General features: G+C 41.2%; 1 long non-coding RNA gene across 1 annotated transcript; it reads left to right on the forward strand.

The window, feature by feature from the left end:
* The first annotated feature begins 20,568 nt into the window (after window positions 1-20,568).
* Window positions 20,569-26,543, forward strand: LOC133506701 (uncharacterized). Its single transcript, XR_009796581.1, has 4 exons — window positions 20,569-20,803; window positions 24,045-24,204; window positions 25,063-25,246; window positions 25,434-26,543. It is a non-coding gene; the product is annotated as an uncharacterized LOC133506701 (long non-coding RNA).
* The last annotated feature ends 392 nt before the right edge of the window (window positions 26,544-26,935 follow it).

The following is a 26,935-nucleotide window of genomic DNA, read 5'->3' on the forward strand; positions in this document are numbered from 1 at the left end:
TCTGCATCAAATATGCATGTGTTTCAAACAAGCACATTATGTAATTTCCCAGTAATGCTCAGGGCAACATCTTACGATAATTCTTCAGTGTGATCTCAGACAATTGAAGCTTTCATTTACACATAATGAAAAGGATTTTTCTTCAGAGGCGGCACCGTGGAGCATCTTGTTAGATTGTTGGACTCACAGTTCTTAGGACTGGGGTTCAGATATCAGCCTCGCCTGTGAAGAGTTTGCATGTTTTCCCCGTGCCTGCGTGGGTTTTCTTCGGGCACTCTGGTTTCCTCCCATATCCCAAAAACATGCATTCATTAGAAACTGTAAATTACCCCTAGGTGTGCTTGTGAGTACGACTGTTGTCTGTCTCCACGTGACCTGCATTTGGCTGGCAACCATTTCAGGATGTAGCCTGCCTCCTGCCTGTTGACAGCTGGGATAGGCTCCGGCACTCCCGTGACCCTTGTGAGGATAAGTGGCTAAGAAAATGGATGGATTTTTTCAGATTTTCTTGAGATAGGATTCTGCTCCGCTAACTTGTTCATGATGCTCTTTTAGATTTCCTTCTCAGACAGCCAACCAAGGGAATGACATTCAACCTGTTCTAGCCCCCATTTTCATTCCATCTCTCTCCACATTCCTCCCACACACTCCATAATCTCCTCTCTCATTTTGCTTGTATTTTTTTCTCTACTTCTTCCCCTGCTTCCATTCTCCCTCCTTCCACACCTCCTGTCTCTATTGCCTCTCTAATTATGACTTGCTACTGCAATGACAGGCCTGAGCATGATCTATTTCTATCTCCTCTCAGACGTATGTCTCATGTGCGCGTGTACTTGTGAAAGTGAGAGGCCATACACACTGAATGCACATTTACATTTCACCAGCATCCAAAATATCATCGTATCGTCATAACACTTCTGAGAATTAAGAACATGAAGTAATATGATTTGGCAATATAATTTCAATTTTGAATTTGGAGTGATGAAATATAGCATTTTGTGGCATTGGCGCTGCATTTTTTTTTAACTGTGTTGGGATTGAGCATAAGTGCAGTAACTGTAATTTCGCTGGAAAATAGTGAAATCAATTGTGTTTAATCTTTCCAGAAAATTTCTCAAGAGATAAAATGACTCCACCAGCTGTAATATCAGTGTACAAAACATATCCATTCATCCATTTACTTCCGCTAACTCAATGTCAGTTCACAGGGCAGTTTAAGCAGTCTTACCAGGGTTCCTTGAGTCCCCTCTCCCAGGTCACGCCAGTCTCCCCAGTGACTTTGTCCAGTTCTCTCTCTCTCTATCTCTCTCTCTTTCTCTCTCTCTCTCTCCAGTTCAGTGGGATCTCGAGGTGTTCCTGTACCAGCTGAGAGACATAGTCTCTCTGGCGTGTCCTGGTTCATCTCCTGGGGATCCTTCTGGTGAGATTTGCCTAGAACAACATACCAGGGAAGCGCCTCGCAGGCATAACACGTTAACCAGAAGCCACCTCATCTCATCCTCTCGATGTGGAGGAGCAGCAGCTCGACTCTGAGTCATTCCCTGATGACCAAGCTTCTCATGTGATCCCTAAGGGAGTGTCTGGACACCCTGCAAAGGAAACTCATTTCAGTTGCATCTGGGATCTTGGTCTTTCAGTCATGACCTACAGCTTTTGACCATAAATGAGTGTTGGAACGTCCTGCAGATCGATCAGTAAATTTAAAGCTTTGCCTTTTGGCTCAGCTTGTTCTTCACCACAACAGACTGATACAGAATCTGTATAACTGCAGATGCTGCACCTATCCACGTGTTGATCTCCCACTCCATTTTATCCTTATTTGTGAACAAGAACCCAAAATACTGAACTTGAAATCCTCCACCAAGGACAGTTCCCCTTCTTTGACCCAAAGAGGGCACTCCAACTATTTTTGACTGAGGACCATGGCTTGTAATTTGAAGGTGCTGATTTTCAACACAGCCATTTCACACTTGATTCCAAACCACTCCAGGGATAGGTGAAGATCATAATTTGACGCAGTTATCAGAATCACATCACTCTAAAGATTGTAGAAATACTTGTGGACTTCAGGAGGCATCCTTCATCACAACTGCCCCTCATACTCTCCAACTGTCTTGAGTCAACCGCAGAGACCTTCAAATTCTTGGGAATTACACTCTCACAGGACCTGAAGTGTGAGACGAACATCAACTCCATCCTCAAAAAAGCCCAGCAAAGATTTCTGAGAAAGCACGGCCTGTCACAAGAGCTGCTGAGACAGTTATACACAGCGGTCATTTAATCAGTACTGTGTACCTCCATCACACTTTGGTTTGGGGGTGCCATAAAAAGGACAAACTCTGACTGCAACGGACAATCAATCACACTGAATGGATTGTTGGCAAGACCCTACCCATCCTTGAAGACTTGCACATCACTCAAACTAGGACCAGAGTGGGCAGGATTCTTTCAGATCCTCCACCTCCTGGCCTCCATCTCTTCCAGCTCCTTCTGTCAGGTAGCCACTACAGATCAAGGCAAATCAATACTCATAGGCATTCAAACAATTTTTTCCCAATTTTTTCATTCAATTCTTGATTAGCGAACTTACTATTTTCTACCTTGCCCCGTTGTTGGCACACACCCTGCTGGTCCAATCACTATTAGTAACATATACTGTAGACTATTGCACGATTTGTCACTTTAATCTCCACCCTTTGCACAATTGTCGTTGCACTTGTATAAAACGGTGAACCAAAAATGGGTAAGGGCACTCTGGACATTATACAGAGTCTCCCACTTCAGGTCCTGTGAGATTGTAATTCTCAAGAACTTGATGTAGAGTCTTGACACACTCTAAGTGCTCTAAATGCTAGGTCTGTGACTCTTATAATTTGTTGTTACATGGCCATTAAAGCTGATTCTGATTCTGATTCCGATCTGCAAAAAGCAGATATATAAAACTGATGTCACAAAACTGAATTCCTCAACACCTAGTATATGCCTAGAAATTTTCAATGACAAAAGGCAGCCTTTCAAGACTCCAAACCTCACTGGATACATGCTTGATTTACTGCCAGAAATGCGGACGGAACTTTGACACTGGTCATACAGGGACTGAACAGCCCATAGTAGGGAGTGTTGTAGCCCATACTGAATCTTCAGAGAGAGTCTTTGATCTGTGCTCCATCTTTTTTCTCACCTAGGCACTGTTTGTCATGGGTAACCCTGTCAGCAGCATAAAGTCCTCGACAGCTCAACTTATAGAATCATTGGGACCCACAAACTCCTCAACTACAATAAGATGATGGCTCCAGGATGTCAAGCGACACTCTTTTGCAAACATTTTTTTTAAAAAATATCCTTAAATTAAACAATTTAGTAACATGTCTTACTAAATTCTTATGAGAGCATGTTGGCCACTGGCACTGCATCTGAACACATCTTCAACCACGTTCAGGTTCTTTCCATCAAACCTCCTTTTAATGGCCCTTCTGCTAGAAAGTGCACAGATATCCATCTGATTATCTGCAGGTTGAGAACAGGCCATAAAACATCCTGTGCAACATTAACTGCATCTTCAGCCTGATGGGATGCCTATTAACAAGTAGCACACAGAATTAATATGGATGAGCTGATGTAAGGAAAATGTGTTTGGGATTGTTTAAAAACAGTGGCTGAACGGGACTAATTGATTGATTTACTGTACAAGTTATTAATTGCAATAAACTTTGCAAGTTACTGTCGGTCTGTATCAATATTCTTGTGCCAATCACTTTCCCACGCATAAAAAAAACCTACTATTTCTTCTGTTTTGTGTCACGGCAAGGTGGAGTCTACCCTAGCAGACTTTGGAGGAGAGGCAGGCAACCCCTGGAATCATCACACATTATTTCAGATACTGTAACTATAAATAGTTTACAATCACAATTTATTTTCAATGAGAGTTATGGTTGCTGCTAGTTGTTCCCTTTTACCAGTTCCCTCTCCGGTGCCACATACTTTAAAGCCTTTATCGATTGTCCCATTTAGCTCTGCCAGTAAGTGAGTTCAGCAGCTCACAAATAAAGTGCTTTGCTGAGAGCAAACTTCTCTTCCAACACAACACATTTCAACTGGATTTACATAACAACAACCTACTTTTTTTTTCTTCGCAATTTTGAGTTTCATGTTTGAATGACAATATACGACTCACAAAGTGAGTACCCCCCTCACATTTGTAACTATTTTCATGGGACAAACACAGATAAATGACAATTTGCTACACTCCAAAGTAGTCACAATACAGCTTGTAAATTGACTGTACCCCCATTTATGTCTCAGCCAAAAGTGAGCACAACTCCAACTGATGATCCCCAAATAGCCAGGATCCAGACCCACTTTCAAAGACACTATTGTCTGAAACTTCATCCATCCATCCATACAGCCAACCATTTTCTGAGCCGCTTATCCTCACGAGGGTGGCGGGAGTGCTGGAGCCAATCCCAGCTGTGCAGGAGGCAGGGTGCACCCTGAAATGGTTGCCAGCCAATCGCAGGACACATAGAGACAAACAATGGCCGCCCTCACAATCACACCTTGGGGGAGTTTAGAGTGTCCAATTAATGCATGTTTTTGGGATGTGGGAGGAAACCAGAGTGCCCAGAGAAAACCAACACAGGGACGTTAGAACACGCAAACTCCACACAGGTGGGGCCGGAATTTAAACCCCGGTCCTCAGAACTGTGAGGGCAACGCTCCACAACTACTCCACCGTACCGCCCTGAAACTTCATGTCAAAGCCAAAATTAAAGTAGAGCTGTGCGTGTCGGATCCTCAGATTTGGGTTAGTTAAAGAATTTTTGATAACCACCAAATACTTGTTTGTTCTATGAATTTGAAAACAAACACTTTTTGTGTTCGGTGAGCTGTGAGCCATATTCAGACCCTTTTTAAAGCATTCGAGCAGGGGTGCTCAATACGTCATCAGTTTGGGTCGAAAAAAAAAAAGATAGCACTATTTTTCTGACCTTTAGCTCACCGCACATGGTCAAACAACGACAATACAGGAAAACATGCTAGTATTTTAAGCCTCACTTAAGAAATCTTATCAAACATGAGTATGGATGCTGGAGTAAAGAAGAAGACAAAAACACATCACTTTCATACAGAATGGGAGGCGGAGTTATTTTCATTATTGTTATTTTTGAAGTGAGTTTGCCTCATCTACCAGTTTACTATTCTAATACCAAAGAAGGAAAATGTGGACCAGCATTTTTTAACTGTTTAGGGAAAATAAAAGGCTGACATTTCGCCGAAAAGCAAGTTGATCATGAGAAAAGTCAACAAACTAAAATCTCAACTGGCGGCTGCACAGCAATCACTTTTCACACAATATAGTTCAACAGTGAAAGCCACCACCGTAAAGGAGTACAGTTACACGGCGCGGTGAGGCCATGGCTGATGTGTGGAAGGACATCGGAGATTGTGAGTGTTTCTCACTGCAGTTGGACGAATCACCTGATGTGAGTGACACAGCCCATTCATACCATCATTCGTATAGTGATCATGAACGTGAACTCAGATAGTTACAAAAAATGTTTATTGTTAATTATGTTGTGGAATATTGGTTCACACGGTTATGTAAGGCACACAAACATACATTAACACATAAAGAATCCCAATATATACTTATAAATATACTTATAAATGTGTTTTACATTTTTATAGTGGGTAGATCTTTGTGACTTGGTCATTCTATTTCATTATTGGTCATTCTAAAAAAAAAAAAAAAAAGACGTCCATTCACCCCCACCCGTCGATCGCGAGAGGCTGGCTGCTTGAAAAGTAGATCTTGGGGTAAAAAAGTCTGGGCACCCCCTTACATGTTTTGAGCTTCCAGATACTTAAAACCCACAAAATCAGGGATTAAAAAAATTCTGAATACGGTGAAGAAATCACCATTTACTTCTTAGTGCAGAAAAAAAAAAATGAGGCTCGATTGAATCAATCAAATTATGGTACAGTGTGTCCTTACCCATTCGCAGTTTACCATTCTCAGCCCCGTATATTCGTGGATTTTGCTCTCAAATTTTTTTTTTTCATAATGTACAGTATTTTCACAACCATAAGGTGCACTTAGAAGTCTTCAATTCTCTCTTAAATAGGCGGGGCACTTTATAATGTGATAAGCCTTATGTGCAAGCTGAGTTCCAAAAACTAGAAATGTTGTTCTGTGACTTGTCAAATGAAGTATGTACACCTGAACACACTGATTACGTTGTTAGCATGCATATTAATATGTGTTTTAGCATGTATGCAAGCTACCATACGATGGCACGCACGAGGAAGTGAGGAACAAGTGCTATTTTACATTTATAAGCAAAAGAAGCTTACCAACCCACACAATGACAGTGTTGGCAAGTTGTTACTCAAAATGTTCACACTCACGGTGTCACTTTGAAACTAAGATTATCAAACCACAAGAACCAGAATAGCATAACTAGCAAATAATAAAACAAATGAAACCTTGATTGAAGAAATAATTGACCCAAACTTGAACTTTAAACACTATTTGCATCCTCCCAGCATGCTCTGTGGCGCTCCCAGCATACTTTGTGGCACTAAGGAGGTCTCCTTAGTGCAGCTAATTCACAGCATGCTCCCAGCATGGCAATGTCATCTTATTCTGCTAACAAATGTAAAATTGCAATTATTCCTCACAAATGTATAATGTCTCCTTTAAATAAAAAAAAAAAAACAATGTAGCCTACAAACACCCAATTAGTTTGAGGTTGTCAAAATATTACTGTGGAAAATGTCTTGTCTTTGCTGTGTTCTCTGCAGTGTCATGAAACATTTGACTCCCTTCTCCTCGGAGACCTTGGCATGTTTGGTACTTGTCGCTTGACCCATCAACCATGTCTGCGCTAGGGCAAAGTTTGTGTCGATTTTCGATTTTGACCTCCCTCGTAACCTTCTTCCAGGGGACCTGGGATCCAATCAGATCATAGTCCTATTTGTGGAACTTTGCTATGGGCGATAAGATAAGATCAGATAAGAGTTCATTTGAAAGCACAATCAACAAGGGAGGTGACCATAGTCACAGACTTTTCAAATGAGAGATGGATGACAAAACTGACACACACAAAAAAAAAAAATCTTCCTACTAAAGTAAAAAGATGTGATGAGCCCTGGTGACTGCTGAATCTCACTTAAAACACCCCGACGAGAGTAGACATCTCACCCTTACGATAGAGAAAATGTGCCAATTATTTGAGGATGATGCATGAGGAGTTTCCCACTTTCTTAGATCTCGTAAGATGCATCTGATCTTGAACAAAACAAGTCGCTTTTGCACGCTCACTCACATTTTCCCTCTGAGTTTATATTTTATGAACATTTCCTCCTTCCCCGTAAACATCAGTCACAATGTTCCCATTATATGCAGCAGGTTGCATGTATAATTTCGGTGAGCGCTTGAGGGGGAGAGAATGTGTTTGTGTGCCCTGTGTTGCGGTTGTCATCAGTGTCACTTTCATCCTAGCGTGCCACACTCCACTCTTATCGAACACTTTGAAGATCCGCAGCGACGTTAATTCTCCATTTTGCTCACAGCGACTCCTAGATATGTACACAACACACACACATTCTTGCAAGCCACTGCTAAAAAAACTCCATTTGTATCCATCTTCAGGCCTCTGAAGGAACAGTTGTGTTCCGTGGAGGATCTCTTTCTCTTTCATTGTTGTGTTCTGCCCAGAGGAGGTAATGATTATTCATGCTAAATCATTCATCCATCCATTACTACACTGCTTATTGTGTTCAGGGTTGAAGAAAAGTGGCTTTGGGCGAAAGGCTGACTACACTCTCGACTGGTAGTCAGTCAATCACAGGGGACAGATAGAAAGATACATATTCACACTCACATTCACGTCGTCACTGAGTAGGAATTGAAACGATGTACTGCATTAAATCAGGCAAATGACTCACTCCACCATTGCTAAAGTGGTTTTGTGCATGTGCGCGAACGTATTTGTTTTGAGGATAAAGGAATGTGGATGTTGAGTGCTTCTTTAGCCATAGCTCATTTCTGTCAAAAATTCAAATTGATGTTTGGAACTTTGAAAAACTAGAGAAGATGTATAGAAGCACATTTCATTTACTTGGGGAAAAAATAATTTAATAATTTATAATAGTATTTTTTTATGCTTTGTTTATTTATTTATTTTTTCCCAATTTTTCTGAGTTCGCCCTTGTTTTTCCAGACTTTTTTTCTCAGGTTTTCAGTCTAATTTTTTCACCCTGTTTTCTGACTAAACTTTTCTGAGTTATTATCAAAGTCACACGAGAACCAGCGAACTACAAGTGATTCTTTGCAGACTCACCAATGGCGGAATACTGCTCGCTCATCTTCACCCTGCCCATATGAGTTCACCTTACCGGTTCAGTTAAGATAAATCACATAATTAGTAACACACATTGTCCATCCATCCATACATTTTCTGACTCGGTTATCCTCACAAGGGTCACAGGACTGCTGGACCCTATCCCTGCAATCTTCAGTCAGGAGGGTACACCATGAACTGGTAGCCAGCCAATTGCTGGGCACATAAAAACAAAGAAGCATTCACACTCGAAATTTTCAGTTTTCAATTAATGTATGTTTTTGGGATGTAGGAGGAAGTTGGAGTGTTCAGAGAACATCCACTGAGTCACGGGGAGAACATTCAAAATCCACATGGGGGGAGACTGGGATTTGAACCACGGTCCTTAGAACTGTGAGGCAGATACTCTAACAGTCCAAGTCTCCGGTTTCCTCCCACATAACAAAAACATGTATGGTAGGTTAATTAAAGACTCTAAATTGCCCATAGGTTTGAATGTGAGTGTGAATGGTTTGTTTGTTTATTTGTGCCCTACACAATGCCAACCAATTCAGGTGTACTCTGCCACTCCGCAACCTTACTCAGGATAAGCAGTGCAAAATGCTAATAATAATATAATGATAATATATATATATATATATATATATATATATATATATATATATATATATTATTTTGTTCATAGGCGCCTTACAGTCCTAGGGAGTTCCAAAGTTGGGGGAAGGAAGGGTGGGGGGGTCACAGAGTCTGTGATGGTAGATAGAGGACAAAACTCTAAGGTGAGTCTGGCAAAGTGAAGGAGGTCAGCAAGATGTAGCAGGGCAAGGTTATTGTTGGCCTTGAAGGCGCAGATTGGTATTTTATATTGAACGCAGTACTGGAGAGGGGGCAGTTGAAATTTTTGCAAAATGGAGTGATGTGGTGAGTGGTCGAGTTCCTTGTGATAATATCCATGGAAGAGTTCAAGGGAAGCTGGAGTTTTGGTCGTGACTTATATGACAGACCAAACAGCAGAGAGGCATTATAATCAAAGGGGGTAGTGACAAGGTTATGAACAACCACAGCAGCAGTATGGCAGGTGAGGGGATGGACAGAGGTGATGGATATTTTGTAAGTGGAAGTTTTCAAGGAAGGTGATGTTGTTTGTGCATGTGGAGCGCCTCTCTAGTATAAAATACTTCGACGAGGTAGCCACCTGAGTTCTTTTCTCACTCCAAAGTAGGAAACTAATAAATTAACTCTATGGTAATTACTCTATATGTCCATTACAACTTTACTCTTTACTTGTGCATTTAATTCTCTATCAAAAAATCTCTGAAATAATGTTTCCCTTATGAGTAAAGGTTGACTAATGTAGATAACCCAGCTAGCATATAAACTTCCCACTTCTAACTGTCCTGCAGATAGTCAAATAATAAACCTGGTTATGTAACAAAAAGTGTGAGCATTTAATAACAAAATAAAGGTTGGAAAATCAAACATGTATACACAACAGTCAAATAAACAAAGTCAATAGAACAGGTACACAATGCACACATAAGCAAATCTGACTTAAATTTCTTTCAGGGCCCAAACAAATATAACCTTGCTGGCAAAGCAAACGAAATTCAAACCCCAATGTCTTTGTTTCAAGCGGAAGGAGTGACGAACGTCGAGGGTTGTGTCCAATGGTCAGCCTCATCCAAGTCCTGACGGTCCGATCCATTGCCAAGCTTGTATTCCAATGCTGCAGGCCTCGCTAGCCGATGCAGAACTCGCTAGCGTTAGCTCGTCACTAGCGTCCTCATCTTCTTCCACGTGGCCCAACACAGGCTTTGCGAGCTAGCATTAGCTGGTAACTCCACCATGTTACGGCGTGATTTGAGTAGTCCACTCAAACGAAACACTATCCCTGTTGAACTTTCAACAGTCCTTGTCGAACACGTTGATCAACTTTTGACAAATGTCCACCGTTCACTTTTTTTGTCCTTTTTCTCTACCACTTCTCCCGGACACACTGTCCAGCTTTTCTCTCTCTCTCTCTCTCTCTCTCTCTCTCTCTCTCCCTCTCTTTCTCTCTCTCTCTCTCTCTCTCTCTCTCTCTCTCTCTCTCTCTCTCTCTCAAAACCCAGGTTACCACAATAGATGAACAAACAAAAGTATTTCCTTTTCACAAATGAATCAAATACATTTACATACAAATCCCTCCAAAAGGAAATAAAGTCAGCACACACAGTTTAACAGATATTCCACCACATTGCATAAAGAAAACCTATAACCTAATTGCTACTCTATTATACAGAAATTTTACCTGTACCAACTTTTAACCGGGTTACACCCTCCCCGGTCTGTGTTCTCACCAGACACTAACATAAGGGCTCCAAGGCATAAGTGTAGGGTTTAATGTTTTCTTATTTCAATGATGATACCCCTATGCACTATAGTTAAAGGCCTGTCACTGGACCTACCAGGCTCGTCATAAGTGAGTTTAACAAAAGGCTTAATGGCTTGTTTAGATCTAGGCTCAGCTCTGGTGTTCATACTGTCTTCCCAGCCTACAGAACCTGATTCTTCCACCTCATCGGAAACTTCAGGATCCTCTTCACATTCCACTTCAGTCTCGTCTACTGATCTAAGGACAGGGTGTTCATACTCTTGTAGATCAGCATCAATATCTCCTTCATTGTTGCTAACATCCTCTGACTCAAATACTTGCACACTCTCTGGGTGAGGTGCCTGATTCACTGGCTAATTCAGGGCCATTCCCAAGGTTTTCCATTGGTCTAGCAGGATTCAACACTCTTTCAGCAGACGGTGACGGAGTGGCTCTTTGAGTGATAAAATACTCCTCATCTGAGGATGAATCAGAGAAATCCTGGAGCTCAGGAGTCTCTGAATTTAGGTTTTTCTGCTTCTTACAGACGTCTGCTCTGATCTTAGGTTTGACGGGTGGATCTTGGATCTGCCTAATTGGTGGCATTCTGACAAACTGTCCAATCAGCAACAGGTGATCCCTGTGGATTGTCTCTGTCCCTTGTGTACCATCTTCACGTTTGAATTTAAAAACAGGCAAGTTTTACAGTCTCTCAACGACAACATATGGTTCAGGATCCTACTTGCTTTCTAACTTGTGCTTTCCGCTCAGGCCTAAGTTCTGAAGAAGAACTCTGTCCCCCACCTCTAGGGACTGAAAAATTACTCTTCAATCATATAACTGTCAAGCAGCACCAGAGGCCAATTTGTATGCTTGTTTCAAATCTTCTTTAAGCTTGGACACATAGCGAGAGTGACATGCCTCTTCTATCCCATCAGGTGATGTTCCAAAACACAGATCAATAGGAAGTCTTGCCTCCCTACCGAACATTAGATGCTATGGAGAGTATCTAGTTGAATCACACTTGGTGCTGTTGTATGCATGAACTAGATATGGCACATGTTGACTCCAGCTACACTTTTTTTCTTGGTTCAGGGTACCAAGCATGGATATTAGAGTTCTGTTGAACCTCTCTGGCTGTGGGTCTAACTTGTGAATGATACGGGGTGGTTCGTGACTTTCGTATTCCCATCAAGTTCAACATTTCTTTGACCAGTCGGCTCTCGAAATCTCTTCCTTGGTCTGAATGAATTCTTGCAGGAAGTCCATAATGTACAAAATATTTTTCCATTAGAATCTTTGCAACAACTGAAGCTTTTTGGCTTTTGGTGGAAAATGCCTGCGCGTATCTCGTAAAATGATCTGTGACCACTAAGACATTGCTAATGCCCTTTGAGTCTGGTTCCATGCTAAGAAAGTCCATGCACACTAGATCCATGGGCCCATGGCTCACAATCTGGTGCAATGGAGCAACCCGCTGTGCAGGAGTCTTGTGAGTGACACACACACCACAGTTTCTGATGTATTCTTCTACTTCCAGTGACATTTTAGGCCAAAAAAATCTGGTCCAGAGCATGTCAACCTTTCTTTCCTGTCCAAGGTATCCAAGATCATCATGCATAGCTTGGATGACCATCTGACGAAACTCCTTGGGAAGGACAAGCTGAGTAACGCTCTCCCCAGAGGGCCTTTTACTGACATGGTAAAACAGTCCATCTTTCAGGGTTAACTTTCCAACATCTCTTTAATTTTACTAATTCTGAATTATTTCGTGCTTCGGGCCAGTGTCCATGCGTTAAGGCCCTGACAGCTGGTCCGATTGCTTCATGGTTCACTTGAGCTCTACCAATACTCTGTTTGGACATCCGTTCGAGTGACTTGAACTCAACATGCGTGGGGTGCACATACCGGTCTGGAATGCACTGTGAGGAAGCACCTAATTGAGTGACATATACCGGTGTGGTACAGGCAGATTTTGGAATGCAGACCCGCTGGCAGGTCGTCTTGACCCCAGACTGTGGTATGATCACACAGCCTTCATCCTCAACAGTCAATTGTCTCGACAACAGGTCAGCGTCGATGTTGTGTCGACCTGGTCTGTACTGTATGTCAAATTCATACGTGGACAGGGCAGAGAGCCAGAGATGCCCCACCGCATTGAGTTTGGCCGTCGATAACACATATGTAAGAGGGTTGTTATCTGTACGCACTGTGAATCTGGCTCCATACAAATATTCATGGCATTTGTCCACCACAGCCCACTTGAGGGACAAAAACTCCAACTGATGTATAGGATAGTTTCTTTCAGCTGCACTTAACTTTCTGCTGGGAAAAGCAACTGGGCGCATACCTTCAGGGTCTTCTTGGTACACTACTGCCCCTAGCCCCTTCAAGCTTGCATCAACATGCAGGATGTATGGCTTTTGTGGATTGGCAAAAACCAACACAGGCGCATGAGTCAGGCAATATTTGATCTCGTGGAACGCATCGGTGCAAGACTTGTCTCATCTTTCTGCGTATGGCTCGGACTCTTTGAGATAGACTTTGTTGGCATCTCGGTTTTGCTTCTCCCTCTTTGAAGTGGGCGCACAGCCCTTGGTAAGCTCTGTCAATGGCCTTACTATTACTGAATAGTTCTGGATGTACCTTCTGTAATAACCACAAAAACCTAAAAATGAAATTTGTGGGCATTGGTCAGGTGTTGACAGCTTCCATTTTGTCTGGGTCTGGGGTGACACCATCTGCTGATACTATGTGCCCCAGGTACCAGACCCTCGGGAGACATAGCTGACATTTGTCTATTGAAGGTTTGAGTCCAACCTCTCCAAGACAATCTAGAACTTTGAGCAGCCTTTCTTCGTGTTCTTCAAAGGTTTTCCCGAACACAATGAGGTCGTCAAGGTACACTAGCACTTGCAGAAGGTTCATGTCTCCAACAGCCTTTTCCATTAATCTCTGAAAGGTGGCTGGAGCACCTGTAATGCCTTGTGGCATCCTCTCAAATTGGAAGAATCCCAAATAAATGCTGTTTCCTCCTTGTCCTCTTCATGCATAGCAATCTGATAGTAACCTAAATGCAGATCAACCATAGAGAACCACTGACTCCCACTCAAAGCATTCAGAGAATCTTCAATGAGTAGTCTACTTTCAACAGTCCTTGTCGAACACATTTACCAACCTTTGATCAATGTCCTCCGTTCACTTTCTTTGTCCTTTTTCTCAAACACTTCTCCTGGTCACACCGTCCAGCTCTTCTCTCTCTCTCTCTCTCTCTCTCTCTCAAAATCCAGGTTACGACAATGAATCAACAAACAAAAGTATTTCATTTTCACAAATTAATCAAACACATTTAAATACAAATCCCTCCAAAAGAAAATAAAGTCAGCACACACCGTTTAACAGATATTCCACCACATTGCATAAAGAAACCCTATAACCTAATTGCTATTCTATTATACTGAACTTTTACCTGTATCAACTTTTAACATGTGCTTGGAAGTATACAGTTCTGTCGAGGATAACTAGGGCAAAACAGAGGAATAATCATGTGTAATGGAAAACCTGACAATTTTGGTAGCATGGACTTGGTATCCATGAGTAGGATTTTTTTTTTTTTTTTCACTATTGTGTTGTTGGAAAATGGTCTGGGGCTGCTATGCTACCTCAGGACCAAGACAGCTTGCTGATGGAACAATGAATTCTGCTGTGTCCCAGAAAATTTTGACACAGAATGTCTGGCCACCAGTTCATGCAATTAAACTCAAGCATTCTTTGGATCATGCAGCAGGACAACAATCTGAAACACACCAGCAAGTCCACCTCTGAATGGCTCAAGAAAAAAAAAAAGTTTTGGAGTGGCCAAATCAATGTCCGGATGTAAATCCTATTGAGATGCTGTGGTGTAACCTTCAACGGCAGTTCATGGTAGAAAACCCTCCAATACTGCGGAGTTGTAAAAATTCTGCAAAGAAGAGTTGGCCGAAATTCCCCAAGAGCAATGTGCAAGATTTATCACCAATTACCGCAAATGCTTGATTTCAGTAATTGCTGCCAAGCTGGCACAACCTGTAAGTTCAGAAGGCGATTACTTTTTCACAGAGGGTCAGAAATGTTTTTTTTGTTTTTTTTGCCTTGATAAATTGAATTATTTGAAAGTTGCATTTTGCATTTCCTTGTGTTGTGTTTGAGTGATACTAACATTGGTTTGATGACTTCAAACCTTTCTGTGATAGATAAAAAAAAAAAAACAACAAACAAAAAAAAATAAACAGAAAAAATGGAATGCCACAAATACTTTTTCACAGCACTGTATCTCAAGTAGATGCTTTTGTAATGCTCTTCTGGCTGGACTCCCAAAAAGAGCATGAAAACAGCTGCAGCTCAACAAAGAACAAAGAGGTCAGAGCATAAAACACCAATTCTAAAGTCTTTACACTGGCTTCCAGTCAGCTTGAGAACCGATTTTAAATGTCTGCTACTGGTCTCTAAATCTCAAAATGGTTTAGGTCCTGAATAAATGAATGAAATGCCTGTGGAATACAAACACAGTAGGACTGACAAACAGAAGTGACATCAGCCCCAAGTGTGAATGCTTTTAAATCAAGGTTGAAAACTTTTTTTGTCCTCATGCATTTTAGAGCAATTCTAACTCTCAATGATACTTCTTGCACTTTATGCTGTTTTAATTGTAGTTTTTCCCCGTTTTAAATGTTTTATTGCTTTGTTCTCAATTGCTTTTAATCATGTAAAGCACATTTTGTAACCGTGTGTATGACATGCGGTGTACAAACAAATTTGCTTTGGTTTTCTTACCTAATTTTGTGGGTGAGTGTTTATATTTACATTATGTATGTGTTATATTTTGTACAATAATACATCAGGTGCTAATGTGTGCTTACTGCAACACCAAGGGTCTCAAATGTCCTTTATAATTGTCAAAAGGTCAAATCAATGATAAATTTTCCTGTCACTGTGACATCAACGCGCTTTCCACTGCACAACACACATACACACATAGCTTGTTAGTGTATATTTTTTTTTCCCAGGACACACAACTTGTTAATGTAAACTATCTAATGACCAAATGTGCAACCCTAAACCCAACTTCCATAATTAAAGGTGAAATGAGGCTTGACCTAAACAACAAATGAAAAATAAAGATCTCCTCTTTGTACGTCATTGCCCACTTAATTCCAAACCTCAATGTAATTGTAATTCATTCTTTCATTGCCTTGACCAGAGAGCGTATAATCAAGCCTTAAGAGAAAAATAAAGCCCTTGAAAGAGCCTGAACAATATGCAGTTATTGTTTTTTTTCTTTCCACAATCAAGTCTCAAGACAGAGAAAGAAGGAGAGCAAACTCGTCATTACTCGGACATCTTACAAGAAAGTGGCGCTCTTAATGAGACTCAAAAAAGACTTGGGAGCAACAGTGGGACACTTGCTATGGCCTCGCTAATATTCTTAAATTACCACTCGCCTACATAGCAGAGTGTTCGACAGTTTAGCACATCTGCTTCGCAGTTCTGAGGAACCGGGTTCATGTCCAGCTTCGACATTGCAGAGTTTGCATGTTCTCTGTGGGTTTTCTCCAGTTTTCTCCCACATCTCAAAAACAACGGTTAATTAAAGACTCTCAGTTGTCCATGGGTATGAATTAGAGTGTGCTTGGTTGGCGGTGCGATTATCTGGCAACCAGTTTTGGGTGTACCCCGCCTAAAGCCTGCAGTTACCTGGGATAAGCTCCAGCATACCCATAACTCAAGTGAGGATAAACCGTACAGAAAATGGATGGATAGTATTCACCCACACTGAAACGCAATACACACTGGTCAGCAGATTATATTTTTCAAATAAATATAACATGGGCCCCAAAGATTTGACGTTGTAAAAGCGAACCTTACCTGATTTACCTGTATTTTTTACGATGAAAGGAGTTTAGTCAAGTGTTTGTGTGCATGTGCATGTGTGTTTGTGCATGTGTGTTAGAGTGTGCATAATAAGTGTATTTGGCACCACTCCACCACCAGTAAAGAACTCCTCTCTGCTATAAATGTAGATTTTCACCTCTTTGACCTGCAAACACTCACTCAAAAGTATCGACTGGTGTCTTACTTAAAAAGCCCGAGGCAGCTGAGTGGGCTGAATTTCAATAATAGTCTTTGGCAACTCATAATGGTTACAGTGCTACCATGAATCCGTCAGCTCAATACAATTGTTATGCTATTAGAGATGTGATCTTGAAAACATAAAAAACCGCACAGGCATTAGAATTTGAATTCTAAAGCAAAATTAAATTTCATCTGACTTTAAAATGTAATATCCAGCATGATCAGCCATCAGTCAACTGTCTCTTGACATAAAAACACAGCAAATGTTGCACCACTCCCTGGAGGACCATCTCACTGTGGTACTTTCAGACTAGCCATGATGAATCTGGAATGATATGAAAAAGGTTGCATAGGAGAGAAGCATAATGCACTTTTCTTGTACGCCGAACCACCCTCATGGGACGCTAGTCACTGCAGGGCACAGAAACCACAATTCTCACACACACACACACTGGCCTCGTGCAACTTGTAAGGCACAGCCGTCAAACCTAAGGCCTGGGGGCCCGCCATATCATTCTATGTGGCCCACGAAAGCAAATCATGATTGTGAACTTGAATGATTCCTGCTGAAATCTGTGGTAAAATTCAGATATGTCATATATAATAAATAATAATGTTGAGATATTGTGAAGATTGTTTTGCTGTCACAAAATTATTTTTTTTATTATATCTTTTTCTGCCAGCACGGTGGATCAGCTGGAAAGCATTGGCCTCACAGTTCTGAGGTCCCGGGTTCGATCCCAGACCCGCCTGTGTGGAATTTGCATGTTCTCCCCGTGCCTGTGCGAGTTTTCTCCGGGCATTCTGGTTTCCTCCCACCTCCCAAAAACATTGCAACATTAATTGGACACTCAAAATTGTCCTTAGGTGTGATTGTGAGTGTGCCTGTTTGTCTCTATGTGCCCTGCGATTGGCTGACTACAGTTCAGGGTGTACCCTGCCTCCTGCCCGATGACAGCTGGGATTGACTCGAGCACTCCCTGGACCTTGTGAGGATAAGAGCCTAAGAAAATGGAAGGATGGATATCTTATTCTTATTCATTGACGAATAGAAATCGCCTTTAGGTGTGGTTCTGAGTGTGAATGTTTTTTTTTTCTGTGTGCCCTGTGGTTGGCTGGCAACTATTTCAGGGTCTACCCCGCCTCCTGCCTGAAGATTTCTGGTATAAGCTCCAGCAGTCCGGTGACCCTTGTGAGGATTAAGCGGGTCAGAAAATGGATGAATTTCTCATTCTTGATTTCTGATTTCAAAACTAGTTATTCACGAATTTGTTTCTGGGGATATACATATATTATGATGAGGCCATTAAACGTTTATATGGTTTCACAGTCACAATGGCCCTCAAAGAGAAACCATCACTACAGAATGACCAGTGACCAAAATGGCTTTGACACCCCTGATAAAGTCGTTATATTCCAATTGTGCATCTGTTTGAGAGCAACTGCCCAGAGTATTCATTGTTTTACTGCTTTAATTTAAATGTGGAGCTTGTAGGCCTATGGTTGTTGAGGTCGCAGCCTTTTGTTAGCGTATACCCTATGTGATTTAAAAGATCTCCATGTGGCAGATACTAACAGCCGACATTTGACCTTTCAACGGGTCACGTGCATCCAATTTATTCTGAAAACTGAGACATGATTGGAAAATACTGCCATTTATCAAATTAAGAACAATCTATGATTATGGAATTTACATTCTGAGAATAATTTTCGTTGACTACAGAGCTGTTGTTTAACATTGAAATGTGCAACAACTCTCGAAGCCACAAGACGAGGATGTTCACGAAACATTTACTTGCAACTACTGGAACCACACCTGCAGATCTCGGATTGGAGTGTCTTGTCAATGTTTTAGAATGTGTTTTTTTTCAGGCAAAACAAAAAACAAAACAAAAAAAAACATCCTTAAAAACTCAAAGGTGCGAATGGGCCATGAAAAACAATGCACAAGCGCTAGACTACTCCATTGAGTTTTTGTGATGTGGTGTTTTCATGTTTTGCATGAAGTTGAATGCCTTGACCCAGTTATATCAGGTTCAAACATGGCCTTAACTCCTATCAGTATGTGTGGTCTAATTCGAAACTTAAAAAGAAGACATTCGTAAAGAAGGATGAAAGAAAAGTGCTGCGTTAACAACTTTACACTTTTATTCCATTCCCCTGAATGTCAGATTACAGTCAAATGTCCACAGGGAAGTTCTTAAACGTGCACTGTACATCTAACTTGCAGCTCCACTTTCATCTCCTTAATGACTGTTGATTACACTTTTATGGCCTCATTTCATCCTCTATGCCTTTCCCTTTCTGCTCCTTGACCATTAGGCATAATATCCCTCCTCTGCAGCTACGAAAACAGGACAAATTAATATTTTTTCCCAGAGGGTGATTTTAAATTTGCATAGTTATGGATCATGAATGAACTTATTTTGACACTTCTTACATGATGCGTGAAACATTGGGACTAATGGGTTCATGTAACAATTAAAGCTTTCCATCAAGAACTAAATATCGTCTTTCTTTCTGAATACACTTCTAATGTGGTGGGAATTGTCTTTGTTAATCGACTCATGAAGAAATCAATGTTATGCTTTGTCTCAACATTTAGTGGCCAAGTGAGCCGTGAATGATAGAAATCCGTTAAAATGTGCAAAATATGGACTTTCTTTCACAAATGCATGCACGCACGAACACAAACACATACACACACACAATGTCCTGCAGAGTTATCGCAGATGGTGGCTGCCTTTCTCCTGTAATTTTGATTTTTTTATTTCATACCCATCCGTCACCTTTATTTACGTACACAGATTTCACACATTTCTTCTTCATGGTACTGTCTCATACTTGAAAAGCAAAAACAAACAAACAAACAAAAAAAGACACATTAGTCTCATATAATGACGAGCAACATTGGAGAAGATAGATTTGTGATAAGAAACTCATTGTGGCCCCACATCTATGACTGGAATAATTAGGTCAGATAGGGGGCTCATTAGTGGTTCGCACCAAATGCCTCGACTCTGTGGGAAATAGTAATGACAGAGAGCATAGCTATGGATGAGAATAAGTGTATGTATGTTGTATATAAGAGGTTTCTAGCTGCTCATGCAAATGGGACTCGCACTAAGTTAATGACAAGTGATCCAGCCTTGCAAGCAGGTCTCCTCTGAGACTACAGAAGAAAAAAATGGACCAAAGGCGGCTGGGAGGAGCCAGCGTATGACTCCTGCAGAAAAAGAGGCCAGCAATCGATAATAAGATGTTCTCAGTTGTGCATTAGGGAGAAGTAGGGCATTGTGGCTGTTACTTGATAGTTACTCAACTGTAAAAGACATGTTTACATTTGTGTTACACCCTTATACAGGCAGTTCTCGGTTTAAGACGGTCTCGACCTAAGACGTTTCAACTTTATAGCCACAGCACCATATTGTTTCTGCGTATGCTTATCTGTGTTTGTGCGCTGGGAGTTTATTTGCCCTTTTCTCCCACCTTTTTACACATTATGGCCCAAAACAAGAAAGGTGGGGTTTTGTTTTAGACCGTGGAACTACATAATTACAAAAAAAAAAAAAAGGGAGAAAGGATTAACACCGACAGACATAAAGACTTTGGCTTTAGTCAGACGATTTTTATTAAGGACAAAGGCTGTATTTTTGTGCACATGAAGGGTTTCGCCCCTATAAGGGATACAGTAATCACAAAGCAACTTTTTATGTAAAGAAAAAATAACTATGCAACGTTTGTCGATCGTTGCCGAGATCCAAAGATTACTTAAATTATGGATTCAGGATCCGAATCAACGTAGACTTAATATAAGCCTCATGTTCATTAAGGGAGAATGCATGGCGTATTTTCTTAACTTGGAAAGAGCAGAAAGGTAAGGACGCTCAGGAGGAATTTATTGCTAGCAAGGGCTACCTGCACTTGCTTACTTAGCAATAGCTGAGTGCAGCCTCTCTTCATTCTTCAACGTCCCAGCCTCCCTTCTCTAATAGTAAGTGAAGCATCTTTTTTTATTTACTTTAATGTATTTTATTTTTTTATGTAAAGTACCAACACCCACTCACGAGGGTCACTGGAATGCTGAGGACAATCGCAGAGGTTATCGTAAATTTTGGCTTTAATAGTGAAATCAGACTTAAAGGTCTAATGCAAAGGATCTATATTTCAGTTTTGTATCACACAAAACATAGCTACTGTTTCATAAACAAATGTTTTAAAACCATAACAGCTAATAAATAAATTAGCGTCAAAGTGCACATTTTTTCTGTAATCCGAATGCCTCTGATGGCTGTTTCAACCCGAGGCTTTGTAGAAGTTGCTTCAGTGTGACGTCACATCTAGACAACCCCAGTAAACACAATGGATAAATCATACACGCTGCAAGTGGGATCTAGAGGAGATAAACAGGAGTGATGAAGTTTTTATGGAATGCTCTGTGGAAGGGATAGGAACTGAAGAGGGCGAATTTTCTAATTCTTCCCATGTTTGGAAAAACATCTGATGCAGGTGTAAATCAACCATATATGTTCGAATCTGAGTTAATGAATGCAACACAAGGACAGGATTTGGCAATACCTGACGAAGTTGACGTGGAACTTCACACCCAAAAGATAGACTTGTAGGTGCCTCAAGAAATCTACATAGGGTTAGGATTGACGAAATAATTGAATTCAAACACGTTTAAACGTCTGATGCTGCTTGTACACAACAGTGAGTCATTTGTTGTTGTTGTTGTATTAGAGACTGAGGAGCCGGGGCGTAAAACAAATATCGAAACCTTCGGTATCGTTCTGCATTTAAAGATCACATGTTTATAGCCCATTATTCGCGTTATTTCCATGCATTTAGCCCGTTTTTTAATTAATGCAGCAAACACTTGAGAGCACACACTGCCGTTGTCGAATTTCAGGAAGACCTCAGTGGCAACAGTACACTAACTCTATACAGTGTCCAAATTTCGTCACCTCCTAAACATCACATGGATACGGACATTAGCTGACATAATATCTGCATCAGTATTGTACTTATGTTTAAAATGAGGTAGATACTTGTCAATACTAAACAAATGAACACGTACATACTTACTTGCTACCGAAGCCAAGTGAACACTACCGGGTTTTCAAAGCAGTCCTTCGTGAAATGCTTGGAACATATTACTGTCCACTTTGATTTGTAAGTCCAATGCACCCGCTTTGTCTTCACAAACCTGGTCCATAACCTGCCTATCTCTTCATCTTTCGGCCATTCATGTAAGCTGACTCCATTGGCGTTTGACGCAGAACAGCCATTACAACACACTTCTTCACCATCTTTGCTAGCTTTTGCATTCTGGCTAAATTTTGTCTGGATGTGACGTCACATTCCAGGGAGTCACGGAACTTGCCGAATCCAAGTGACATTTCGAACAAAATCTCGAGACTGACTTTGACGCTAATTTATTTCATTTATGTTGTGTTGAGAATCTAAAAAAAAAAAATCATGAAATTTTAGCTACATTTGTATAATAGACAAATAAAATACAGATCCTCTGAATTAGACCTTTAAGTTGAAATCCGAGTTAAGTCGCTGCTGAGGGAACGGATGTCAATCATAGACCGAGGACTCCCTGTACACTTTGTTTTTAGAGCATATTCGGTAGTGTATTTTTAACATTGTCTGCCATGTCTTCTTTCAATATATGGGCAGCGCGGTGAGGCAGTCGTAAAGCTTTGGCCTCACAGTTCTGCGGACTCAGGTGCAATCCCGGCCTGCCTGTGTGGAGTTTGCATGTTCTCCCCGGGATTGCGTCGGTTTTCTCCAGGCACTCCAATTTCCTTCCACATCCCAAAATCATGTAACATTAATTGGAGACTCTAAATTGCCCCTAGGTGTGATTGTGAGTGTGACTGTTGTCTGACTCCATGTGCCCTGCAATTGGCTGATAACGGGTTTAGGGTGTACCTCGTCTCCTGCCGATGACAGCTGGGATAGGCTGCAGCACTCCCGCAGCTCTTGTGAGGATATGCTGCTTGCAATGAATGAATGAATTTTTTCATGCGCTTGGGTGACTCAAGATTAGCCGTTAGCTTGGAGAAAATGATGCCAATTAAAGCTATCCCCGCAAGCCCAAATTGTTAAACCAGTCACGGCAATGCATTCACTGCAGAGTAGGTTATTTTTTTGCTAATTCCGAATGAATTGCTCATGATTAGTCCCTCCTCAGAACAGTACAGTGGTTCCATTTCTGCTCCCAAACGACTCACTTGCAGCAGAACGACTCATTTAATAAAGTATTTGTGTTCAGTACGTTCACTTGAAAAGAATTTTGAATGAATCTAACTATACAAAGGGGAAGTAAATGACACGTACTCTTCATTCACCAAACTTTATTGCCAAATCTCTCAGTGTGATATCACTTAATCCAGAGGTCTTGAGGAGAAACCAGTACTCTTAAAGAGTTTGGAAAGAGGATCTTCAGGACACAAACCTGTAGAATGTAAGCCAAAGAGGCTTTACCATAAATCCTGGCTCTCCAAATAATCAAATAATACTCATAACAAACCAAAGGTAGCTTTTATCTAACTGTAGATGTAACTGCATATCTGATCCTTGTTTCATGATCACATTCTGAACAGAACTAGTCTTCAATCTTTGATTTGTGACCTAGCTGTTCAGAAAGTATTTGTTTATATATATATATATATATATACATATATATAAAGACAATCAGTTGTACGCTTCAGTGTATATTTTGTCCTGATCTTGAACTGATGTTGTGTTGATCTGTACTTCATGACTGCACCCTGTCTCTGATGGTGTCAGACTACAAATAAAATTAGCCACCCTTCTGAAAACATCTCACTCTTGAGGCGATTGACACCTTCAAGAATAATGAACCATGTTTATTTACGTATTTGCATTAATGTTGCATATTGAATCACTGGTCTATATTGAATAAACAATACATTTTGGGAATTGAAAACCTTTGTGGCTTTAATCACTACTCTGGTTTGAAAATTTAAAAATATGTATTAGAAATAAAAACCTGCCTGTTGTGGTGGCTGGTGCGACTCTCTTTCAATAAATAAAGACTATCTGGTAGATGTGCAGTTTAGTTAATTTTGATCACTGGGGGAGAGATTGAAAATAATACAGCACATGAGACAGTAAACCAGAGTACAGGAGTTTGCTGGTTTATGCTCTTTCGAAGGTTGCTGCATCATGTTTTACTCCTTTTCTTCCTATTATCACAGCCTCTTCTTCACGCTAACAAAATGATCTTCAGTCCATGCCATCTCCGAGCCTGTCAGCTCCCCTCTGAGAGAGACTCCAGGGAATACGGGGGAGGAGAGTACAACAGCAGAAAATCGAACAGAACGGCTCTCAGAAAGTAGATGCAATTTCAATATTTAGGTAGGTTAAAATTTCAAATACGCTATGCAATTAGTCCTCACGTCCCTTCCTCTGTGAGACTCTCTCAGAGACGTTGGTGTCAGTTTGGTTGTTCGCCAAGATGGGTTAAACTGGAGGATAATACTTGTTGCCTTATCCAAGAAACTTACAGGGTGCTGGAGATGAATTCATATAGTCACTCCATGAGCTTCGTGTTTACTTGAACATGTTGAGAGTTGTCACTGCTGCAAGAGCTGCTCCTCACTTTAAGAAGTGCAAATGTTGTTTTGGATCGTGCGTGGTGAGTCGAGGTGAAGTCCTGAAAATAGTTTGGATGCACAATTAAGCAGTCATTTGTATTTCTTTTCAGACAGATTTCAGGTTTTGTTTACAAACGCACAATAAGAAACAAAAACTGAGGGGCAGCTCAAGTCATGTAGAGTATTCATTTCAAGTTTTTAAATGGAGTTTAAGCACAAATTTCTGAATCGGATTTACCTCACTTGGTCTATAAATTTAAGGCGGAAAACAACATTGTACCTTTTAAAAATATGAAAATAAAAGACCTGTCTTTGTTATTTTAGAAGTATCTTAGACCATTTATTAAACTTCACAAACATTCTATCAAAAATGTATTTACAGAGTCTTTTGACATTACTGTTATAATTTTGCATCATATTATTTCTTTTCTTTTCTGTGCCGCTTATCCACATGAGGGTAATAGAAGGGTTACAGTCTATCCCAGCTATCATCAGGCAGGAAGTGAGGTACACCCTGAACTGGTTGCCAGCCAATCACAGGGCACGTGGAGACAGACAACAGTCGCACTCACAATCACAACTAGGGGCAATTTAGAGTGTCCAATTCATGCATGTTTAGGGGATGATGGAGGAAACTGGAGTGCCCAGAGAAAACCCACGCAGGCATGGGGAGAACATGCAAACTCCACACAGGCAGGGCCGGGATTTGAACACCGGAACCAGAACTGTGAGGCCAACGCTCTAACCAGTTTTCCTCGATACTGCGCATCATGTTATTTAAAGCCGGCAGTCTCCATGGAAGGGTAAGTTGAGTATTTAAAAGTAAGAGAGTGTTTTAGTGGGATGAAAATGAGGACTTATGCTTGAGATTCCGCCTTAAAAAAATGCACTGACTGTTCAGGCATACATCACCCAGATTTCTGTAATATAGTACACAAAGAAACATCTAAGATGAAATGTCTAATGGTACACTTGTGTATGTGTGTGTAGGTGTGCTGGCACCCGTGTACACTTCGTGAGGGTTGCCTGGAAAACATCTTGGGCACTGTGATGACCACGCGCATTCATTTGCTTTTATGCGCCTGCACACCCGCCTGGGGATGTTATGTAGCATGTTTATGTGTCCTGGCACGAGTTCACAGCATATGTTGGTGTAATTTGCATATATTTACTTTAGCACAATGCACTGTCAACTGCATTGCGACCCGCCCCTGCGATCTGTTTCCCTCGTCTCTTTTTCAGGTTCAACGCAGGTTCTCTAATGCTATCACCCCAACCATATGGTGGGAGCATCAGTAAAATTGCTGCGTTTGCAGGGCCACCTGGCCTGCATTCACATCTCACACACACATGCACACACATGCACGCACACACAGGCTGTGAATAGATGTAGACATTAGGTATGGCTAGTTCAACTGAAGGACAAGAGAAACAATGGACACCTAAGCAAGCGGGACATTGTATAAAGGCAGGACAAAATAAGCACATATGGAACCTTCTATCGGCTTTAAGAAGCATGCTTCCCTTTGCTTTCCCGGCTAACCCTTCCAAAGCCATTTATGCGTGCCTCCGTTGGCTGAGAAAAATAGGACAAAATTAAACTCTGAAATCTAGTTAAGGTGGGGCCTTCTTATCAGCGCGCCGCTGAACTACAAAGCTATTCTATATGCTTGCTTTCAAGTCATGTATTAAAGGTCAGTTTAAACCAGCCTTATTAAAAGCCAGTGCATGCGTCTTAACTGAGTGTGTATGCATGCACTCACGTCTGTTTTTAGGAAACATGACTATAGATTTTTCCCATCCTCCCGGCCATTAGAAGAAGCTCATATAACCAGCCGGTGGGCCTGAGAGACACACACTCTATAAATACACACCACTTAAGGGCCTGTGGAGGGGGACTTGGTACACACATACAGCACACAGGCAGCCGTTTCATGACTTCCTATTAAGCCTTCAAATGGATGTTTATGCTTCTCTTAATACGAACGAGCCTCAAAATTGCACATCAAAATGGGGCAAGGTCGAAAAGGGACAACTTTACACAGTCTCCCTTATTGCTTACTCTATTTCATATTGTACTGTTTTGCTGCATTCATTAACTCAGTGAATTAATTTTTGTAAGTTAAACTGGGCTTAGGGGAATGCAGGTTGGCATTTTTAAAAAATTTGAAGTGACGTTACATGCGCCACCCCTCATACGTTACTGTACGCCTGTGGAACACTGAGCTGTCAGGTGTCAGTACTGCACAGCTCATGTGCTTTTGTGTGTGTGTGTGTGTGTGTGTGTGTGAGTGTGTGTGCGTCTGTGCAAAATCTTCTACCAGTGCTTTAATACTTTTAGCACCTTGTTTTGGCAGCATGTTCACTACTTTCACCGAGTGGCTCTATAATGGGCAAGAGCTGTATGAAACAGGGACATACACACACACACACACACCTACAAACCGCGGCTACACACATTAACACATACTCACACATCTGCATAAACACTT

Source organism: Syngnathoides biaculeatus, chromosome 9, assembly GCF_019802595.1.
Source record: "Syngnathoides biaculeatus isolate LvHL_M chromosome 9, ASM1980259v1, whole genome shotgun sequence".
NCBI classification, from domain to species: Eukaryota; Metazoa; Chordata; class Actinopteri; order Syngnathiformes; family Syngnathidae; genus Syngnathoides; species Syngnathoides biaculeatus.